Source organism: Littorina saxatilis, linkage group LG11, assembly GCF_037325665.1.
Source record: "Littorina saxatilis isolate snail1 linkage group LG11, US_GU_Lsax_2.0, whole genome shotgun sequence".
NCBI lineage: Eukaryota > Metazoa > Mollusca > Gastropoda > Littorinimorpha > Littorinidae > Littorina > Littorina saxatilis.
In genome coordinates, this window is record NC_090255.1 from 2,713,106 (window position 1) to 2,732,364 (window position 19,259).

Below are 19,259 nucleotides of genomic sequence, written 5' to 3' on the forward strand. Positions count from 1 at the left end.
GGGAACAACATGTTTTTAGTATAGATAGGGTTTTGCTCTGTTCCTGGGACCAGTTTTATCAAGTTAATTTGTAATGTTCTGTTTAGTTGCTCGCCTTGAGCCTGTTTAGATTATATTGATGCTGTCAAAGGCGAGTATCCATTTCTGACTCCATGTTGCTCTTATTTACCGAATTCGTGTAATTTTCGTTTCGAATCTTTGTTTGTTATGACTTCTTTCCGTTTCTTTGTCTTCTTTCCGTTTCTTTGTCTTACGTTTTTATTTATGCAAGGGAAGAGCTGAGACTGTTCTGGTTTATTATGATTTGACTTTAAGCCAGTTTTTGTTTGCTAACCTTCTGTAAGATTTTGGTTCATGTTTGCGAGTTGTATTTGTATTTCTCCGTCCTGTAATGTTGGTCAGCTTTCCTTTCACTGCGTGTCGTTTCTTGTTTAGTTAGCCTAGTGTGTCCTACGTTTATTCTATGTTAGGGTTTTCTAACATATTTTGTCTTGGTGTTCATGATAGCTTTGGTGATTTTTTCTTGATTTGCCGCCATCTTGTTTCGGCCGCCATTTTGACGTCCATCTTTGATGTTTATGTTTTTAGGACACCTTTTATGTTTAGTTTGATGTTTAGAATTCTAAGTTTAGTTTTTTCTTTTTATCAGTTTCCACCGCTCCGCGCTCCGCGCTTCACGCTCCACGCTCCACACTCTACTGTTCTGCGCTCTCACTCAAGCTAGTCATATCTACTCCACATTTTAGCATCAATTCATATTCTAAACTTAGATCAGTTTTTCCGCCACGCTCCAATATAAGCTATTTACCTCTCCATAGGTTTATGTTTAGCTTCTTATATATTAATATTACGAACTGACTCCTATGACATTGAAAAGTATACCAATCCACAATAAACTTTGATTAATTTTTCTATTCAAATGTTCGTTTTGTTTTGAGCGCGTCGGTTCTTTGTAGCATTCAAAAAACATCTTCTATAATTTACATAAGTCATCTTCAAGATCTTACAGCAACTCAAGGGAAGCACAGCTTCTAATAAACGTTTCACACATAACTCTCACATCGAAAATGGAACAGATCGCTCGTTGGAGTAATGCTTCTAATAAACGTTTCACACATAACTCTCACATCGAAAATGGAACAGATCGCTCGTTGGAGTAATGCGTCTAATAAACGTTTCACACATAACTCTCACATCGAAAATGGAACAGATCGCTCGTTGGAGTAATGCTTCTAATAAACGTTTCACACATAACTCTCACATCGAAAATGGAACAGATCGCTCGTTGGAGTAATGCTTCTAATAAACGTTTCACACATAACTCTCACATCGAAAATGGAACAGATCGCTCGTTGGAGTAATGCTTCTAATAAACGTTTCACACATAACTCTCACATCGAAAATGGAACAGATCGCTCGTTGGAGTAATGCTTCTAATAAACGTTTCACACATAACTCTCACATCGAAAATGGAACAGATCGCTCGTTGGAGTAATGCTTCTAATAAACGTTTCACACATAACTCTCACATCGAGAATGGAACAGATCGCTCGTTGGAGTAATGCTTCTAATAAACGTTTCACACATAACTCTCACATCGAAAATGGAACAGATCGCTCGTTGGAGTAATGCTTCTAATAAACGTTTCACACATAACTCTCACATCGAAAATGGAACAGATCGCTCGTTGGAGTAATGCTTCTAATAAACGTTTCACACATAACTCTCACATCGAAAATGGAACAGATCGCTCGTTGGAGTAATGCTTCTAATAAACGTTTCACACATAACTCTCACATCGAAAATGGAACAGATCGCTCGTTGGAGTAATGCTTCTAATAAACGTTTCACACATAACTCTCACATCGAAAATGGAACAGATCGCTCGTTGGAGTAATGCTTCTAATAAACGTTTCACACATAACTCTCACATCGAAAATGGAACAGATCGCTCGTTGGAGTAATGCTTCTAATAAACGTTTCACACATAACTCTCTCATCGAAAATGGAACAGATCGCTCGTTGGAGTAATGCTTCTAATAAACGTTTAACACATAACTCTCACATCGAGAATGGAACAGATCGCTCGTTGGAGTAATGCTTCTAATAAACGTTTCACACATAACTCTCACATCGAAAATGGAACAGATCGCTCGTTGGAGTAATGCTTCTAATAAACGTTTCACACATAACTCTCACATCGAAAATGGAACAGATCGCTCGTTGGAGTAATGCTTCTAATAAACGTTTCACACATAACTCTCACATCGAGAATGGAACAGACCGCTCGTTGGAGTAATGCTTCTCATAAACGTTTCACACATAACTCTCACATCGAAAATGGAACAGATCGCTCGTTGGAGTAATGCTTCTAATAAACGTTTCACACATAACTCTCACATCCAGAATGGAACAGATCGCTCGTTGGAGTAATGCTTCTCATAAACGTTTCACACATAACTCTCACATCGAAAATGGAACAGATCGCTCTTTGGAGTAATGCTTCTCATAAACGTTTCACACATACCTCTCACATCGAGAATGAAACAGACCGCTCGTTGGAGTAATGCTTCTCATAAACGTTTTACACATAACTCTCACATCGAGAATGGAACAGATCGCTCGTTGGAGTAATGCTTCTCATAAACGTTTCACACATAACTCTCACATCGAGAATGGAACAGACCGCTCGTTGGAGTAATGCTTCTCATAAACGTTTCACACATAACTCTCACATCGAGAATGGAACAGATCGCTCGTTGGAGTAATGCTTCTAATAAACGTTTCACACATAACTCTCACATCGAAAATGGAACAGATCGCTCGTTGGAGTAATGCTTCTAATAAACGTTTCACACATAACTCTCACATCGAGAATGGAACAGATCGCTCGTTGGAGTAATGCTTCTAATAAACGTTTCACACATAACTCTCACATCGAAAATGGAACAGATCGCTCGTTGGAGTAATGCTTCTAATAAACGTTTCACACATAACTCTCACATCAAAAATGGAACAGATCGCTCGTTGGAGTAATGCTTCTAATAAACGTTTCACACATAACTCTCACATCGAGAATGGAACAGACCGCTCGTTGGAGTAATGCTTCTCATAAACGTTTCACACATAACTCTCACATCGAGAATGGAACAGACCGCTCGTTGGAGTAATGCTTCTAATAAACGTTTCACACATAACTCTCACATCGAAAATGGAACAGATCGCTCGTTGGAGTAATGCGTCTAATAAACGTTTCACACATAACTCTCACATCGAAAATGGAACAGATCGCTCGTTGGAGTAATGCTTCTAATAAACGTTTCACACATAACTCTCACATCGAAAATGGAACAGATCGCTCGTTGGAGTAATGCTTCTAATAAACGTTTCACACATAACTCTCACATCGAAAATGGAACAGATCGCTCGTTGGAGTAATGCTTCTAATAAACGTTTCACACATAACTCTCACATCGAAAATGGAACAGATCGCTCGTTGGAGTAATGCTTCTAATAAACGTTTCACACATAACTCTCACATCGAAAATGGAACAGATCGCTCGTTGGAGTAATGCTTCTAATAAACGTTTCACACATAACTCTCACATCGAGAATGGAACAGATCGCTCGTTGGAGTAATGCTTCTAATAAACGTTTCACACATAACTCTCACATCGAAAATGGAACAGATCGCTCGTTGGAGTAATGCTTCTAATAAACGTTTCACACATAACTCTCACATCGAAAATGGAACAGATCGCTCGTTGGAGTAATGCTTCTAATAAACGTTTCACACATAACTCTCACATCGAAAATGGAACAGATCGCTCGTTGGAGTAATGCTTCTAATAAACGTTTCACACATAACTCTCACATCGAAAATGGAACAGATCGCTCGTTGGAGTAATGCTTCTAATAAACGTTTCACACATAACTCTCACATCGAAAATGGAACAGATCGCTCGTTGGAGTAATGCTTCTAATAAACGTTTCACACATAACTCTCACATCGAAAATGGAACAGATCGCTCGTTGGAGTAATGCTTCTAATAAACGTTTCACACATAACTCTCTCATCGAAAATGGAACAGATCGCTCGTTGGAGTAATGCTTCTAATAAACGTTTAACACATAACTCTCACATCGAGAATGGAACAGATCGCTCGTTGGAGTAATGCTTCTAATAAACGTTTCACACATAACTCTCACATCGAAAATGGAACAGATCGCTCGTTGGAGTAATGCTTCTAATAAACGTTTCACACATAACTCTCACATCGAAAATGGAACAGATCGCTCGTTGGAGTAATGCTTCTAATAAACGTTTCACACATAACTCTCACATCGAGAATGGAACAGACCGCTCGTTGGAGTAATGCTTCTCATAAACGTTTCACACATAACTCTCACATCGAAAATGGAACAGATCGCTCGTTGGAGTAATGCTTCTAATAAACGTTTCACACATAACTCTCACATCCAGAATGGAACAGATCGCTCGTTGGAGTAATGCTTCTCATAAACGTTTCACACATAACTCTCACATCGAGAATGGAACAGATCGCTCTTTGGAGTAATGCTTCTCATAAACGTTTCACACATACCTCTCACATCGAGAATGAAACAGACCGCTCGTTGGAGTAATGCTTCTCATAAACGTTTCACACATAACTCTCACATCGAGAATGGAACAGATCGCTCGTTGGAGTAATGCTTCTCATAAACGTTTCACACATAACTCTCACATCGAGAATGGAACAGACCGCTCGTTGGAGTAATGCTTCTCATAAACGTTTCACACATAACTCTCACATCGAGAATGGAACAGATCGCTCGTTGGAGTAATGCTTCTAATAAACGTTTCACACATAACTCTCACATCGAAAATGGAACAGATCGCTCGTTGGAGTAATGCTTCTAATAAACGTTTCACACATAACTCTCACATCGAGAATGGAACAGATCGCTCGTTGGAGTAATGCTTCTAATAAACGTTTCACACATAACTCTCACATCGAAAATGGAACAGATCGCTCGTTGGAGTAATGCTTCTAATAAACGTTTCACACATAACTCTCACATCAAAAATGGAACAGATCGCTCGTTGGAGTAATGCTTCTAATAAACGTTTCACACATAACTCTCACATCGAGAATGGAACAGACCGCTCGTTGGAGTAATGCTTCTCATAAACGTTTCACACATAACTCTCACATCGAGAATGGAACAGACCGCTCGTTGGAGTAATGCTTCTCATAAACGTTTCAATAACTTACCATTCTTGTTGGATTTCTCAACGTCAACACAGAGGGGGGGCCAGGCAGAAGGGAGAATGCCACATCACGCGACACCGCCACATCAGGTGACGGAACCATGCATAGAGTTCCCGGATGTGGCGGAGGTTTTGCAGCAGTCATTGGCACAACAAGCTGAGAATGAATCACTCCAGTGATTCAAGTGGAGGTGTTTGCTCCAGAGAGTAATTTGAAGATCTAAAATCCTAACTCATACCAGCAATGCTGTCTTTTGAGATTATGATCACGCTTTAAATCACATTGATTGCAAGACGTGAGAAGACCAGTTCCACGCGTGTGGTTCTGAGCAAAATTGAATGTGATATTGTGTTTAATTTTTTATGTAAGTGTTTTTACACCCCCGGTATAGGGGTGTGTATAGGATTCGGTCCATGTGTTTGTTTGTTTGTTTGTGTTCGCATATAGATCTCAAGAATGAACGGACCGATCGTCACCAAACTTGGTGAACAGGTTCTATACATTCCTGAGACGGTCCTTACAAAAATTGGGACCAGTCAAACACACGGTTAGGGAGTTATTGGTGTGTATTGGATTCGGTCGATGTGTTTGTTTGTTTGTTTGTGTTCGCATATAGATCTCAAGAATGAACGGACCGATCGTCACCAAACTTAGTGAACAGGTTCTATACATTCCTGAGCCGGTCCTTACAAAACTTGGGACCAGTCAAACACACGGTTGGGGAGTTATTGGTGGATTAAAATTATACAAGAACTTATAGAGGGACATCTTAATGGTCAAAGGGAAATAACCATTCTCACTCAGTCACTGCCACCAACTGAGAAGGTTATTTCCCTTTGACGGGGGTGTTTTTCCTACCTCGGAGGAATTTCTTGTTTTTATTCATCATCCAGTCCAATTTCTCAAGGTGGAGAGAACTCGATCTTTTGTTTATTGAGTGTTTATAGTTGTAGTTGTACTCCCACAGCACCTTCGAATGATCATGAAACATTAAACATAGCTGACAAAAGATTTTTAGTTGAATTTTCCCCTGCGTTTATTTACGGCATAACTCGCAATAACTCATCTACTACTACATAGCGAAAGTCCGACTATGGATGACACCACTGGCAGAGTATGGAAAGCGATTGTTTGAGAGAGGCTGCATGTCGAATTAGTTTTCTGCATAATGTGATGGATGCTGATACAACAGTAATAATTGCCAAAACCGTAAAATAAACATTCTGAAAAAAATTGTCTTGAAATGAAAAGGAGTGTTAACATTGAGGTATATTTACAGAGGGTATGAACAGAGAGTCAGCAAAAGCAAGGACTAGACATGAATCTTAATTTTGAGAATGCTGAAAGAGAGGTTTCACTTTATATACATGTACAATCGTGTCAATGGATCTGATGGAATTTGTGTTCACTCAGCTCAGCAATCCCCTACTAAAGAAGTGTTGACAGGCTATTTGTGACCCTCCACCACGAAATGAGTCGCATGTCACCTCGGCGGTTCTGCGCTAGGCTTAATATAAGTCCGGGGAGTGTCTGGTAACAGTGTGAGGGTCACCTTAGTCACAGGCTTATAACTCAAACAGTTTTCGCTCTTTTCTAACACGGTTTTCACCACTGGATAGAGCATGGAAAACTCTTTATGAAAATGTAAAAATATGAAAATCATGCAAAGGTGACATGCGACTCATTCCGTGGTGGAGGGTCACATTTTACATTTACTGAAACATGTTCTGCTCTTCTGCAATACAAGTGTACGGAGTATGTCATGTTACAAACCCTGTAAGTTGATGTGTGTGTGTGTGTGTGTGTGTGTGTGTGTGTGTGTGTGTGTGTGTGTGTGTGTGTGTGTGTGTGTGTGTGTGTGTGTGTGTGTGTGTTTGCTTGAAAATGAGAGAGAGAGAGAAAGAGAGAGAGAGAGAGAGAGAGAGAGAGAGAGAGAGAGAGAGAGAGAGAGAGAGAGAGAGAGAGAAAAGCTATCTTTTTATTTTTTTGTATTTTGCTACGATGGGATATATTACTAAAACAATTTTATCTTCTTATGCTGATTGAACATAAATGCTAATAAATTAATGTAATATATTTGTCTTAACCAGGGGTTTGTGTGTGTGTCTTTATGTGTGTGTGTGTGTGTGTGTGTGTGTGTGTGTGTGTGTGTGTGTGTGTGTGTGTGTGTGTGTGTGTGTGTGTGTGTGTGTGTGTGTGTTGCGTTTTAGATTCAGAGATACACAATAACGTGCTATTGCAGATACAGCCAGTCGCATTGAAATCACAAACTGACGACTAAATTGTGAAACGAAAGGAAAATGAATCACACGGGTTCACGATGGCTCAGGGGTTAGACAAACCACGAACTTTGGTGTGTGGTTTACGCGAGCTAAATAGCCATTCAAGCGAACTGTTTCATTTAATGCTATGTAATGCTATTGCTAGTGTGTTCCATAAGGTTGGAACTGGTTTTTTTTTCATGAGAAGATTTGAATCGTACTGTAAACCATTTGAGACAGACTGGAGCCTTAATTTTTGTGGAAGATGAATGTAACTCAAAAGTCGTAATGTTGTAACCTATAAAAGCACGCACAAACACCAATTCCGACCCGTGATTCATTCAATAATTACTTTGTTTTGGGTAGAGGGTGGGGAGGGGGAGTTTTCTGGGCTTTTTGGGGAGACCTTCAAAATGAAATTGAAAAGCTTTCAAAAGAAAAACAAACATTTCCTTGGCATCTCTATTCTGTTTGTCCTCTCACACAACCGAGACGCGTGCTTTGCGAGCCGTTCCCGCTACTGATCCACTTAGATCATTGAGGGGCAGTCACCTTGCAGAGCTTTCACTTCTCGTGTGTGTGTGTGTGTGTGTACGTGTGTGTGTGTGTGTGTGTGTGTATGTGTGTATATAATGTGTATGTGTGTATGTGTGTATGTGTGTGTGTGTGTGTGTGTATGTGTGTGTACCCCCGTTTCCACAGGTTTGGTTGCCTAAATCACCATAAGGCAACCATCCACACGTGGATGGCAACCTAAACTCTGGATGGCAACCTAATTGTGTGGATGGTCGCTTCATTTAACACCGTTAAATTGACTTTTTTGACGGAAAGAATGTCATAACAATGTTCAAAATGACATTCTTTCCGTCCTCTATAGGCGACGAAATAGGTCAAATTTTGTGCATTTTATAGTGCAAAATTCTTCGATGCCGGAGCGAGTACTGCACCCAGTGCTGTTGTAGTGCAAGTGCACTAGAAAGGCACTACACCCAGTGCCGCCTCTTAGGTAACCATCCACACTTTAGGTACGTGTGTATATGTGTGTGTATGTGTGCGAGTATATATATATATGTGTGTGTGTGTGTGTGTGTGTATAGTAGTAGGTATCGCGCACGAACCGGACCCTACGCAGGGCCGCAGGGCCCGCAAGGATAGGGACCATAAGGTGATAGGTTAAGGTGCCTGTGTTTAAGTAGTGATAAGGAGGGATTGCGTTTAAACGGTTTATTGAGTTTTATATTTTGTCATGTGATTTCATGTGCCTGTACCTGTTGCTCGGTACTAATGACCACTCCAGCTGGGGTAAGCACCATTAAAAAGCAGTAATTCCCCCCCATTTTCTCCGCGCTTCGCGGAGCCCTCTCTCTTTAATAGCTATGTAGTTTGGTGCCCTGTCAGGGGAGGTGTCAGGATAAGGTAATAAAAATGGTATCCCTACTCTTTGCGGAGCCCCTTCCCCGATAAAACCACCAGAGGTGGCCAGCGGTTAGAGAAGTTTAATAGGAGGTGATTTGTCTACCCCGAGGGATGATTAGGGTTTAATGCTTAGATTAGTGCTAGACAAATGGTGTGGGGTGGGTGTGGAAGTTAGCTCGACTGATGAGAGGGATGGGAGCTGATGTACACATATAACAAAAGTTTTAACAAGTAGACTCAGATTGTTGTTTTTTATGTGGGTGTTATAAACATCGGAGGTACATTTTACACCGAACACGAGATGTTCTACAGTCAGTCATACATAATGTTAGGTTAGAGACTGATCACGTCTGAACATTGCACCACAGAGACGCAAGACCTTACATGCTAGACCATGTTGGTTGGTCAGCACTAAAAATAGAAACGGTTGTTCTACATACAAGGTTTTGCTAGGTACACCAGATAAGATAGGTATTATTTTGTTTTTGATATTTATTTTCTTCGTTGTTGCGGTGTTTAATTTTTTTTAATTTTGTTGTTGATAGACTATGTAAGAGGTAGGGTTATATGTGTGATGGGAATAAAATGTAAGTGCAAACACACACACACACACACACACACACCTCCGATCACACACACACACACACACACACACTTCCGATCACACACACACACACACACACACACACACACACACACACACACACACACACATACACACACACACATACACACACACACACATGCGCGCGCGTTTACACAAGTACTTCCAAACAAGAAGGTAAAAAAGTCAGACGTAAAGAGTAACAAAACAATACATAAAACTGCTCACGGTAGCATTCAAGAGTTATTCAGACACATAGTTATTAACTTTTTCAATATGAGCATTTTATTATAAAAGTGACATCAGTCTTTTGAATATTAAAAATTAAATAAAAAAAAGCAAAAACATTTGCTGCTCTCCGAGTGTTTGACAGGTGTGTGAGGTAGTTCGGTTGCTGGTGTTTTTTCTTTTTTGTTCTGGACTCTTCTGACACGTCTGGTGTTTTTTAACTTCTCTAGCTACAACTTCTGTTTGTGCTTTAAGTCGCTTCAACAGCCTTTCTCGGACTTTGACCAGGCGAGCAAATTCTTTACTGGCCAAAACCACCCCTCTTTGACTTGGTCGCACGCGTCTGTTTTTTCTGTTTCCTTGGGTGATGTAATGTCTGATGTGGATTTTCACAAGTTTTCGCCACGTTCTGACACTCGCGAAAATGGTTCGACCCAAAGGAAACATATCAGATTCGGGTAGCGGTGAGCTAAACAGAGGATCTTCCTCGTCAAACATCTCTTTTGTCGTTCTCAGCAACAACAACAACAAAAGTGTTAAACAACTTTTACCTCTAGGAGACTGTCTTTTTAGACTGTAGCGTAGAGTAGATGGTGTTGTCTTTTGATTCGATCAGGGGATTTAGTAAAAAAATTAGGCAACAACATCTTTATACATAACCTCCTTAACCTATGACATCAGTTACTATTTTTTACAACAACAGCTTTAGACTTGTTGCGTTAACGCAGTTCTAAAAAAAGTGCTATGAACTTACGGTCATTTACAACAGGGTTTTGGGGGTTAAAAATAGAAATGATGTAACGGAGTCTTGTACCTTGACTCTTTTTGATGATGAAATACATTGCAAACAAACCACAAGTAGAACTTAACATCCCTGTAATAACTGTTCGTTGGTTTTAGAACACAAACCAATAACGCATACAAAAACATTAAAAAAAACACCTTCAATGTCTTTGTGATTCGATTTTAAACCAAAACTAGCAAAATATTCAATATTCCCTGACCATCATAATATACACCAACCCAATGAGAGCCAACCTGGGTCTGTGTTTATGACGTAAGACGAGGTTTGAAGTAAATTTATCTCAGAAGGAAGTTGGTCTCTGGTGTAAACATCCACATTCGACCGTCTTGCCACGGGTGGCTTAACAGTAGGCGAGAGAGCTCTAGTCCATTCATGCTGTAAAAGCAGTGATAACCTGTCTACTCTGATCAATTTCTAGCAACGAGTCCATTTCTGCATACACAATAACGTTAACAGACTCTGTCAGGGGTACACTAAACTTTAGTTCCAAAGAAACTTCTCACATACTGTCTGTTTTCAAAACTCTGGTGTTAGTGGTTTTTGTAGGGACTTGTTTTTCATCAACATAGGGACAGAGGAAATTCAAGTTGCGGGTTTTAAAGTTAAATGGATTTTTGGCGTAGCTTCCTTTAAACACAGCGCTCTCTACTACTCCTACTACAACGCGTGTTGGTGGTTGGCTGAGAAACAAATTGTCTAAAACAGCACTAAGGTTTCCACAAGGGACCTCGTAAGATTTCATATCTACTCTTTTTAGAGGGTATTTGGCTGTGGACCTCTCTAGGGTTTTTGTGTGAACAAGACTTACAGATGGCTTTAGTTTTACTTTTCTGACAAACAAAAAGGTGTGTAACCACCGTTAGGTAAGCAGGATTAATCCGTGACTCATCACATTAAAACTGTTTTTGTTGTTGTTGGTAGAATGAGTCGAAGTTTTACAGCCACACCATTAAACAAAACAAAAAATCCGACCCTGGTTCATAACAGACACATGTAGTCGCCCCATCATACCAGAGTTTTGATTAAGAGACACTTCCACCTGAGAATACACCCACAGATTTACTGGAGCCACGTCGATGTCGGCGGGTAGTGGGACACCGTTACCTTGAGTCACTTTAGCTCGAATATACAAAAATGTCTTTGTCAAATCCAGATATTCACTTCTCCCACCACTTATGTTAAATTCAATAGGGGCCGATGCGGAAAGCGATGCGAGAGGAATAAAATATTTATGTAAATCTAACATAACTTTTTCCACCAAAGTGACCAGGTCCTGTGATGGGTTGTTGGGTAACATCTGTTTTTAAAAATTCTTAACAACTCGGGACTCATCCACAACGAGATATTTTTGAGTAAATTAACACGTACTTTTTTCTTTTTTTTTTTTTTTTTTTGTTGTCTGTATGATTCACTGCTTTTTTAAAATTTTTTATTTATTTTTTTTTATAAACTCACTAAACCAGCTCTTGGTTGCTGTAAGTCTTACTCACGATGTAAGGTTTTATACACCAAAAGTAGTTTTCTTTTGGGGTTGTTCGTACAAAACTTGCCAAACTTCTTCGTTGTTTCTTTGTTAGCGAGGCAATCTTTAACAGGTGCTGTTTTTATACTTCTGTGAAACGAATGGTTATACTTTTTATTATTGATGTCATCGTTCTCCGTCGTAAAAAAATCCTGTATACCCTCGTTTTTTTAAAACCGCTGAAAAAACAAAACAGGAGCGATGTTGTTGTTGTCAGCTTTTAAAAGTATTATGGATTTAGGACACAAAACCTTTTAAAGTGCAAACTGACAAGGGAACAGAGTTTTTGAACACCCCTGTACCAACATTCCCATGGCAACCACACGGATGTATCTTTTACAGACAAGAAAAGGAAACACAAAAAAACAACTTCTAAATGACTCTTTGTTTTCGAAAAGGTGACCCCGCTGACAGAGAAACTGTTTGAAGTGGAAATGCTCAAGCCCACCCTCAACTGGAATCGCCCTCCAACCTCTTCTCATGTAACTGACTGGTGTTGTTTTGTTTTTTCTTTTTGTAAATAATCATGACCTATCATTCAAGAGCCAAGTCTCTAATGTGGTTTTGACAGAGATGTCATAACGGTCCCAAACCCGTGTAAACACAGAGGGAGGATTTGGAAACAAAGGTAAGGCTCGACCAAGATTTCAAAAAAACGTGATACTAAAAAAAGGAAACCGGGTTGAAGATGTCATATTTCTATTTATTTTGTATGATCAACTCGAATAATGGATCATGTAACCGCCAAACAAAGTGGACAAATTCCGACATACCAAAACCTTGACAGTGTTTTTTTTTTCTTTAAAACAAAAAATGTATCAGATGAATTAAAAAATAAAAAACTTTTGTCAGTGTCATTTTTTTGTCTTCAATACCTTCATCTTAGCTGATGTGGTTTTTTCATAGTCATATAAAGAAACTGATTTGAAGACAGTGTCAAGAAGGTCCGACGTAGACTGTTACCGTTCTAAATCAACACCCTCGGTCTACAACAACTTAGACCTTCTTTTTGTGTGTCTGCAGATCAGGTTTTTTTCGGCTACCAGTAGACCAAGGTGTGAATGTTGCAGTTCCACTTTGACTTGGTAGACAAGTTTTTGCCTCGGGACGATTACTAACTTTGTGAAATGGACATAGACTCCCTGTACATGGTTCTCTCTACCCCAGCCTTTGAAGAAGCTATCAAACCAGACTTCAAAAAAAAGACTTCTACCAATAGTGGTCCAAATGGTTTCCTTCACAAGTCTGTGAGGATATTTACACAAACACACACATACATTCACACACACATTCACAACCACACTTTCTTTGCACTTCACCGAACACTCTCTCTTTTACGGTGGTAATAACTATCAGAGTAAGGTAATTAAACGGTACCTCTGCGCTTCGCGGAGGCCCCTCGCCGATAAACCACCAGAGGTGGTCAGCAGTTAGAGAAGTTTAATAGGACGTGGTTTCTCTATCGAGGTTTGCTTAGGGTGTAATGCTTAGATTAGTACCAGACAAACGGTGTGGGGAGGGATGTGGAAGTTAGTTCGACTGGTGAGAAGGGGTGGGGTGGTAGCTGATGTACAAATATAAAAGCTGTAGCAGCTAGACTCAGATAACTACTCCACAGCCATTTTGGTAAATCATACGAAAAACCATGGATGTTTGGACATGTACCCGTGTAGAACAGGTGTTTGACTTGTGTAAGAACTTTGCAAGAACTGATTGTCCTGGCTGTTTTGTTGTTGACCCCTGGGCCATCCACACCTGTTGGATAGAGGACGAAGTAGAGCTGCTGACGATGTGGGGAGAGCGAGCTGTTGATATTATGTTTGGGGGAGTTGTCTATTACAACCCCCGTTTGCAGGACATAAAGGACAATCTCCTACCCTATGTCAGGGATGTTTTTTTACCAGTACGCTATTTTCAAAACCATCCGCATCTCTTTGTGGATAGTGGGAGTGATAGTGGTATGGAGTCAGACCAGGATGAGGATGCTTTTGAGGACGATGGCTGGTTTGAGGTTTATGTGCACAACCTAGATGCGGTGCGAGACGATGACCCTGAGAGCGGTGTAGAAGACAACTAACAAACTCAGGTAAGTGCTAGTTAGTTAAAAAAAGAGATCAAGAGAGTAAGAGACCACGGGGGCGGGGGAGATGAATTGGGAGGTAGGTGTAAGTGTGTGTATGTATGAGAGAGAGAGAGAGATAGAGAGAGAGAGAGAGAGAGAGAGAGAGAGAGAGAGAGAGAGAGAGAGAGAGAGAGAGAGAGAGAGAGAGAGAGAGAGAGAGAGAGAGAGAGAGAGAGAGAGAGAGAGAGAGAGAGAGAGAGAGAGAGAGAGAGCGAGCGAGCGAGCGAAAGAGTACCCGTGTGATGAATCGACACACACACACACACACACACACACACACTTTGTACCAAGGGTGTGGAAGGGGCGTTGTTTTTAGTTAGACACCAGCAGCAAGAGTCTTTATACCGACCCCTAGTTTTGAACAGCGTCAGTTAGATACAACTTTTTCGAACCAAAAAAGATGCATCGTTTTGTGAACCAAGTTACAGGTCGTGTTCATACTCGGCTTTTTTTTAGTTTGATGTGGACAAACATCTGTAACCTGAGTTACGAACTTTGTGAAGGCTGTGAGCTAAACCAAGGAAATCAACTAGGTCACAGCTGTCTTATGCTCACAATCGAAGAACGTGTTGGGTTGTACACAGAAACAGCCTTAAAACGCCTTTTGAACGTTGATGAGGTTACGTCATCCGTGGTTGATTTTTGTATTGATCAACTACTTCTAGACGCGGAAGAAAAAAAATGATTAAACAAAACAAACCAAGGTGGGTTGATAGTTGTAAATAAATAAGAAATTAGTGTAAAAAATAAAACCGTGTTTTTATTTTTTTATTTTATTTTTTTAATTTTTATTTTTTTTATTTTTATTTTTTATTTTTTTACTTAGTACTTAATGATGTTTTAAAATATATTTTCAGGGTCATCTTCTAAAACTTGCACCCAGCCCGACCACAACACCCACCGACAACGAGCTTCTCCCCCGGTCCTTATCAGGACCAACCACTTTTTCTCAAAAGAGTTGAACAAACTCGTTGCAAAACTTTTTTTAAATTTTTTATTTTAATTGTTTGTGTGTTATTTGTGTTGTTGTTGTTTTGTTTTGCTATTGTTGATGTTGTTGAATGGCCTATTGTTGGTTGTTTGTGCTGTCTAATGGTTTATGTGGGTGTTATAAGGTACATTTACATCGAACACGAGCTGTTCTACAGTCAGTCATACCTAATGTTAGGTTAGAGACTGATCACGTCTGAGTATTGCACCACAGAGATGCAAGACCTAAACATGTTAGAACTTGTTGATTGATCAGCACTAAAAATAGAAACGCGTAGTTAGACACTAGTGTGATGCGGTCAAAAAGAGGGGTATAAAAAAAAGTTCTTTCTGGTGTTTACATCTGAGTATTGCACCACAGAGATGCAAGACCTTACATGTTAGACCATGTTGATTGGTCAGCCTCTAAAAATAGAATCGCGTAGTAAGACACAGGTGTGAGGCGGGGTATAAAAAAAAAGTTCTTCTGGGTGCTTACGCCCGAGTATTGCACCACAGAGACACAAGACCTAAACATGTTAGAACTTGTTGATTGGTCAGCACCTAAAAATAGAAACGCGTAGTTAGAATACGGCGGTGATGCGGTCAAAAGGGGGTATAATTAAGCTTCTTCTGGGGCTAAGTCTTGAATGTCTCTTCGACTTTACAAGTGTGAGGTGGTGAAAAAAAACCAACTATGGCGACCAGCAGCAGCAGCAGTGACGCTAACACAACTCCACAACCGGCCTCAGCAGTTTTGGTAAGTTGATTTTGTTTTTATAGCTTGTACAGATAAAAAAAATTAAGGTAGCGTGTTACTTTTTCTCAGACATCGATTTTTTAAAATAATTTTTTTATGTAAGATGTTTTTTGATATTGTTTTTTTGTAGCTCAGACATACTTCTTTTTTTTGTATTACAGCGTAACCAATGCCCGCACTGTGAACAGATTTTTACACAGAGCTACAACGTCAACGCTCATGTCAAAGAAGTCCATAACAAAGCCAGACCTTTTCTCTGTGCTATGTGCGGCAAATCGTTTAGCAGAAAACACGACCTTACTCGGCATAAAAACTCAAACAAAAACTGCCAAGATGTTGCGAGTCGGACACCTCCACCACCAGTGCCGACAGGCGGACAGAAAAGAAAAAGTTTGCCTTCACAGGATCCCCCTCCCCCCAAAAAGGGATTAAACAAACGAAGTCTAGAAAAAGAAAAAATCAAAAAGTTACCTTTTGAAGAAAGACAAATGTACGAAAGGCATTGGAATTCTGTTAAAACTCATAAGCGGCCTGGTAAACTTCAGTCAACCTATACCATTCTCTGGAACCCTTGTTCTGATTTCCCTGATTGGGACGAGTCGCTTCTTGATCTGTTCCATGAACAAAACAAACGCTTCAAAATCAATTTTTCTCACTCTTTTCTTCTCAAAAACAAAGAGTCGGGTGACCTGTCTTTCTTTCATGCCTCAGTCAATAACCACTCTGTCTTACAACGACCGCGCCTGATCAACTCAAAGCAGGACTTTCTTTCTTTTCTCGGTGAAATCAGTGATCATGACATTCTAGAACAAGTTAGACTCGAACGCCCAAACTCTCGGTATGCTGTTCACAGCATCATGTCTTCCAGTTTCTATGTCACGCCTTTGACTGACTTTCCTATCGGTTGTGCCTGTGGTAGTCTACCTGACTACATCACAAACACACAGTTCTTGCACAAGTTGCAAAAAGACGCGCGTAATCATTTTCCTTATACTGATGGTCTGTGTCTCTTTCGCTGTCTTGCTTTGCACAAAGGAGCCTCGCGTCATTCTTTGCAAAAACCCACAAAAACCTTGTTCAAACAGTGGGCCGGACATTCCCCCCCTGTCCACTTTCCGGGGGTCACTTTGTTTCAACTTGAGTCGATTGAATCTGAGTTTAAGGTGAACATAGATGTGTTTGAGTTTGATGAGAGCCAAACACCTGTCTGTCTCGTTCCTCTGCGTCGTAGCGCTTACAAACATTCTGGCGTTATGCGTCTCTTGCGTTACAAAGACCATTTCATGTACATTTTAGACATTGATAAACTCGGTCATGCGTTGGCTTGTTCCAAATGCGGGAAACTCTGGTCGTCTTTGTCTCAAATGAATCGACATGAACAGACTTGTCAGGGTGAGGGCTCAAAGGAAACGTTCAAAGGCGGGGTTTACTCACTACCTCAAAACATTTTTCAACAGCTACAAAACCACGGTGTTCAGGTAACCGCAGATTTTGTTTTTCCCTACAGAGCGACGTTTGATTTTGAGGTGTTTTTTGACACAGATAACTTGCCACAAACAAAATCAGCTGAGTCAAACTGTACACAGTATACAGCAAAACATATTCCTCTTTCTGTTTCTGTATGCAGTAATGTTCCCCATTTCACAGAACCAACCTGTTTTGTGAGTAAAGGTAACCCTCAAGAACTAGTGGATAACATGGTTAACTACCTAGAACGTATCTCTGAAGCCTCCTGCGCTCTTCTTTGTGAAGAATTTAAAGATGTGTTTGATCAGTTGACTGAGATCGAAGAGACACAACAACAAGAGACAGATAGCCTCAACATCCCCGTAGAAAGACTCAGACAGAAATTATATGAGTATTTACAAGAACTGCCTGTCGTAGGTTTCAATTCTTCTCGCTACGATCTGAATGTGATCAAACCTTTTCTCATTGAAAAGTTTGTCAAAGACAAAACAGCCCATAACGATCTTCCAAAAGACGAAAGTCAAACAGACCCTGTTTTTGAACCAGATGGTTTTGATACCGTGGGTGAAGAAGAAGAAGAAGAAGAGGAAGAAGAAGAAGAAGACAAAGAAGTCAAAACAGAGGGAAAAAAGAAGGCCCCTAAAAGACCTCCTTTCAAGTTTGTTGTTAAACGAAACAATCAGTATATGTGTCTTTGTACAGACAAACTTCGGTTTCTCGACATCAACAATTTTCTTGCACCAGGTTTTAGTTATTCCAAGTACCTCAAGGCGTTCGGGGTCGAAGAGGAAAAGGGTTTTTTCTGCTATGAATACGTCACTAGTCTAAGTACACTAGACGAAAGAGAACTCCCACCCCATGCAGCTTTTTTTAGTAAGCTCAAAAACTCAAATATTTCTGATACAGAGTACGCTTTTTGTCAGCGTGTATGGACTGAAAACAAAATGATGACTTTGAAGGATTTTTTGGTGTGGTACAACAACCTAGACACAGGGCCGTTTCTGGTTGCTTTGCAGCATCAGATTAGTATGTACGCTAGTCTGCGAGTTGATTTGCTGAAAGACGGTATTTCTGTCCCCGGTGTGACACTGAAGTATCTGTTTGACACGTTGTCTTCAGATACCTACTTTTCACTTTTTAACGAAAAACAAAAAGACGTTCACGCACTTTTGCGAAAGAACATTGTCGGGGGTCCGTCTATTGTCTTTCACAGATACCACGAAAAAGACAAAACACACATTCGTGGTAATCAGGACAAACCGGTACAGTCTGTTCAGGGATTTGATGCAAATGCGCTGTATTTAGCTGCACTCATGCAAGACATGCCCACAGAGCACCCTGTCATTCGTAGAAAAGAAAACGCTTTTAAAGCGGAAAAAACAGATCCCTACGGTCAGCTAGCTCGGGAATGGTTGGAGTGGGTCATGTCATCAAAACAGATCCATCTCCAACATAAGTTTAACGCGAAAGAGAAGGCCCTTGGTCGAAAAAAGATTAGAGTTGATGGTTGGGATGCCGCGAATCAAATTTGCTATCAGTTTCACGGATGTTTGTTCCACGGGCATGACTGTTCTGTGACCGCTGGTAAAACGACTAACCCTGTCACCGGAAAAACACTAGTTGAACTCAGAGAACATACAAGCAACATTACCAAATACCTGCGTGAGGATGTGGGTGTGACTGTCGTCGAAAAATGGGAGTGTGAATGGTACGCAGACAAAAAACAAAACACCCCCATTCAGACTTTTCTACAAGGTCGTTTTCCGACACTTAAACCCTTCCGGCATCCTTCTACCATCACAGATCAAACTGTCTTAGACGCGGTGCAAAAC